We start from the raw sequence: 5,492 nt of genomic DNA on the forward strand, positions 1-5,492 counted from the left end.
GTACCCAATTTCCTGTGTGTATTCAATGACTCTTTTTTCACACTGACCTCAGTGAACAAAGATGAAAATTATGAAGGAAAAACAGATGAAATTTTGTTGACATTGCACGAAAAATGAAGATATGGAGCTCTGCAACTAAGGTGAACCACAGATCAGCTCTTTCTGATCTGACAAAAACACCGGTGGGTTGGGGCTGGAGCGATAGTACAGTTGGTAAGGCATTTGCCTTCCACGTGGCCGACCGTGTTCAGTTTTAAGCATCTCATATGGTACCCCCAAGCACCGCCAGGAGTAATTTCTGAGTGGAGATCCAGGAGTAACCCATGAGCATTGCCGGGTGTGACTCCAAAAAAAGAAAACAACAACAACAAAAACCACCCCTGGATTAGCTCTTCATGGGCTCTCAACACTGTTGCTCAGAAGAAAACCACAACAAGGTCAGTGGACTCCTGTCAGAGAGAATGTTTCTCCTGGAAGAGTTTCATGATGGCCTGCTTGATATCCTTGTTTCTAAGGCTGTAGATGAAGGGGTTCAGCATGGGGGTGACCACTGTGTACATCACTGAGGCGATGGCACTATCCCTGGAGTTTTCAACAGCGGATGAACTAAAATACACACCAAGTCCCGTCCCATAGAACAAGGAGACCACGGCGAGGTGAGACCCACACGTGGAAAAGGCTTTATACTTGCCACTCGCTGAGGAAATTCTCAGAATGGAGGAGACAATCTTTGAGTAGGAGTAAAGGATCCCAGTAAGTGGAATAACATTCAAAATTCCAATGGTAACATAGATGACCACATCGTTGAGGAAAGTGTCCGAACAAGCAAGCCGGAGCACCTGATTTAGTTCACAGAAAAAGTGAGGGATTTCCAAGTTCGTACAAAAAGACAGTCGCAAAACCATGAGGCAATACAAGAGAGAATCAGAAATACTCAAGATCCAGGATACTAGAAGCAGGAGTCCGCACAACTTGGGGTTCATGATGACCATGTAGTGCAATGGATGGCAGATGGCCACAAAGCGATCATAGGCCATGACAGTCAGAAGGAAGTTATCCAGTCCTACAAAATTCAAGAAAAAGTACATCTGAGTGAGGCATTCTCCGTAGGAGATGGCTTTGCTCTGCATCTGGATATTCAGCAGCATCTTGGGGATGGTGGTGGAGGTGAAGCAGATGTCTGCAAAGGACAGATTGGACAGGAAGAAGTACATGGGCGTGTGGAGGTGGGGGTCAGAAATTATGGCCAGAATGATGAAGAGATTTCCAATGAAGGTGATCAGGTACATAGACAGAAATACCCAGAAGATGAGAGGTTGCATTCCTGCTTCCTGTGACAGTCCCAGGAGAATAAATGCTAATGGTCGTGTTTGGTTTCCAGGTTCCATGGAGCTGATGTGGCGGCTGGAATGGAAGTGACAGTGATGCAGATTTAGGTAAGAACATAGACCAATAAGATCACAGCAATGAAATGGCTTTATTTCAAACACCCATATAATATCTAAGCATTGGGTAGTTCTATAATATCTAGTCTATCGATATCATAAACCCCATATAATATCTAGTCTATCAAAGAGAGTCTGGCAAGGTACCGAGAGTATCCCGCCCACACGGCAGAGCCTGGCAAGCTCCCTGTGGCATATTCCATATGCCAAAAACAGTAACAACAAGTCTCACAATGAAGACATTACTGGTGCCCACTTGAGCAAATCGATGAACAACAGGACAAGGAAAAGAAAATAGACATTTGTCTATAACCTGATGATTTGAAGACTTTTGAATGTTTTGATTTCTCTTTGTACTAGAAAAATAGAAGCCTTGCTCCTAAACTAAACATTTTCAAATATTTTGTTCTCTCCACAAATTTCCAGAGTGACTCTTATTTTTTCTCTTGGTTTGAAACATAGTTTGGGCCTTTTTTCCCCCTCAAATTATATATTTAAAACATATCCCTAATGGTCAGTAAGAAAGAGCATGTTCAATTGTGAGGTGAGGGGTTTGGGGAATAGAATTAGAAGAAAACAATTCCAGTCCCTAACAAGTTTCCCTCTCAGCACCCTCTGAATGGGTGATTTTAGAATATCAGCAAATGAGCAGACATTATTTCATTAGGGCCATTATTACTAAGTAAAATAGTGAATTTTATGAAAATGGAAAGTATAGAGGAAACCTTTGCCTGATTGTGAAGAAACAGGTGAAGGCAATGGGATAGATCCATGTGTGAAGGAGATACCCAATACAAGAATATCCAGGTCAGAGGTCATTCCTAAAATGACCTCACGCAGGACGATTTCTGCCTCCATCTGAGAGGAGTGTTGTAGGGCAGGGAGGAATACAACAGAGACATATGCTGGAGTTAAAATCGCAGCTATGGTAGGAGACCAGAGCACTCAATGTCGTGACCAACGAGTTTCCACAATTTCTTTGAAAGTGTGAGACAATTTTTTCGAATATACAGCGATGTCATTTCATTACTTGTCATTTCATTACAACATATGTAAGCAACACCTAATTCAATGCCTCCAAATTACACATCGTCTCCCTAATCTTCCATTTTGTACCAATTCTACATTTCTGGTTGGGAGAAGACAACTTGGGTTTGGCCCATCTGTTCAGTGTACACCTTTTTATGAAGGTAATTTTCCTTATACACCCAAGGCCGACCAAGAGATGACATCTATGACTCATCCACATCCACCCAAGGACCAGGAGTATGAAACAGTTTCCTCCTGCACTAAGAGGGGAACAGAGGACAGGATATTGGAAGAGAATCTGGGATTCAAGCTCCTCTACTGAGTTTGGTATTTCAAGAGTTTCTAAGCATTGGGTAGTTCTGCATGGATTGTAAGGACAAGGGCAATCTATAGAGAAATGTTTTGGGCAACAGAAGAGAGAGATAGAGAGTAAAATGGAAATACTTAAACACAAGATTTTCATTAATGGAAATAAGTAGATCTTCTGGGGATGATATTGGACGGTGGACGCATGAACCTCTCGTCAATAGTATTATAAATTGGATCTGGAGCAATCGTATAGCAAGGAAGGAGTTTGCCTCGCAACCTGGGGTCTATCCCATATTGGTCCCCTTATCCCTCCAGGAATAATTTCTGAGTGCGGAGCTAGGAGTTACCACTGAGAGTGCTGGGTGTGACCCAAAAGTACAATAAGTAAGTAAATAAATAAATAAATGAAATGCGTAAGTACTTTGTAGGCTTTGCCTTGTTTTTAGCCAGCATTTTTTTAAAAAGTATTATAAACTACAGAGCCTCAATAAAAAAATACTTGCTTGAGACAAGGATGAATGAAGATGTTACTGGTGTCTACTCGAGCAAATCGAAGAACAATGGGATGACAGTGATACAGTGATATATGTACCAGTGAACTAAGAATAAATTTCAATAAACTCTTCCAAGAGACTTGATCCCAATTTCCTCACATTACTTTTAGAAAATAGAAGCAAACAAAACTTCTTCCTAACTCATCTGTGACTTCACCATTTCCTAACTCTCAAAATAGGTGAAGAAATTACAGTCATGTAAAATTCCATATCAGGATGACCTACACAGAATTTTATAGCAAACCAGATAAGATCTATTCACTGTAAGTGAGTCTAAATAAGCATAAAGAAACCAATGTCATTCACCACAACAATAGCTGACAAAAGAAGATCACATCAATTGATCTAGAGATATGACAGAATTCAGTATCCTGATTACAGCTCTGTCAGGAATAGACCAATCCTCAACTTAATAAAGATTATATTCATAATCCTACAGTTAGTATCATGCCTGATGGTGAGAAACAACTTTTCTCCATAAGTTTAGGTAGAAGTACCAATGATCTAATCACTTGTTCTATTTAACATCATTCTGTACTTCCACTTTGTGTAATAATACAATAAAATGAAGTAAAGTTACACAGACAATGTTGTTATAGTTATTTTTGTTCAGAGAATAAGTCTCCTCTACATGGGGAAGTACTCAGCAAATAATTTAATAAAAATGCTACCGAACTAATAAGCTCCTATGGTAATCCTGGGAGGAACAAGGTCCATAATAAATACTCAGTTATCAATTACATATCAAAAATGCACAAATATAACTTGAAACAAAAATCTGGTTTTTGAGAGAACCCATAAATTGAAATCCTTAGATATCATTTTACCAAGATTTCTACAGAATATATGGAGAGAAAATTATCAGCACAACAAATGAATCAAAGTCTAAATGAATAGAGGTAATTGATATTTTTGAATAGGAAGCACCAATCCTGTAAGATTATAATTTTCTTCACTTGTTCATACATTCGATGCATTACCAATAAACAGTCCAGCAGACTATTTGTAGGTAAAAATGAACTGAGATTTACATGGAGAATAAAAAGAGTATAATAGCTAACAAACTCACAAAGTAAGTAGAACTAAGTCTGAGAACTTACGCAAACCAATTTAATACTTTTCACAAAGCAGCATTCATCAAGAGAGTAACATCAGCAAAAGAAGAGACTCAAGAATTCACAGACAAAAGGAAATATCCTAGAAAAAGACAAGCAAGTATAGAGGCAACATATTTGTGACCAAAAGGAAAGGGAATTCACTTTTCTGACATTGGAACACATATATACAAACATCTCATATGGTCCACTGAGCAGCTGAGTGCATGAGCCAGGAGTAACCCCTGTGCATCGCTGGGTGTGACCCAAAAAGCAAAAAAAAAAAACCAACTCAGACTACAAATCCATATGAATCTTCTAGACAAAAAAATAGGAAGGTGTAGGGGCTGAAGCGATAGCACAGCGGGTAGTGCGTTTGCCTTGCACGCGGCCAACCCGAGTTCTAATCCCAGCATCCCATACGGTCCCCTGAGCACTGCCAGGAGTAATTCCTGAGTGCAAAGCCAGGAGTAACACCTGTGCATTGCCGGGTGTGACCCAAAAAGCAACAAAACAAAACAGCCATAGTGTCAAAAATTAACTTATTGATAACTAAAAAAGTGTTTGTGAGTACACAAAGAGGCCACCAGATGGTGATGTCCACCACGGCACTTAGGTACTGTGGTTCCAAGGGGGCGAAGGCCGCGCAGCAGTTCCGGAGTGCCCCCTGCACTGTCCTCACGTCACCTCTAGCCCCCACCTCCTCCTCCCCTACCTCTGGGCCATCTGCAGTTAGTCAGCCAAGGCCCAGGGCTCGCCCTGAGTCTACACTGCCTGTTCCTTGGTCCATGTAAAAAAACAAAGCATCTGTTTTCTCTACCATTTTTTGGTGGATTTGTTTGTTGTGTTTTGCTTTGTTTTATAGGCCACACCCCACCTGCGATGCTCAGGGGTTACTCCTCACTCAGCACTCAAGAATTACTCCTGGCAATGCTTGGGGGACCCTATGAGATGCCGGTGATAGAACCTGGGTCAGCCGCATGCAAAGCAAACGCCCTCCCCGCTATACTAGCGCTCCGGCCCTCTTGTTTGGATCTCTCATGAAAACTGCAATCCATTTC

The 5,492-nt window shown here is 41.0% G+C and overlaps 1 pseudogene; it reads right to left on the minus strand.

Moving 5' to 3' along the window:
- Positions 1-403: 403 nt before the first annotated feature.
- Positions 404-1,388, minus strand: LOC129401832 (olfactory receptor 7A10-like; annotated as a pseudogene).
- Between the last annotated feature and the right edge of the window lie 4,104 nt (positions 1,389-5,492).

Source organism: Sorex araneus, chromosome 2 (assembly GCF_027595985.1).
Source record: "Sorex araneus isolate mSorAra2 chromosome 2, mSorAra2.pri, whole genome shotgun sequence".
Taxonomy (NCBI): domain Eukaryota; kingdom Metazoa; phylum Chordata; class Mammalia; order Eulipotyphla; family Soricidae; genus Sorex; species Sorex araneus.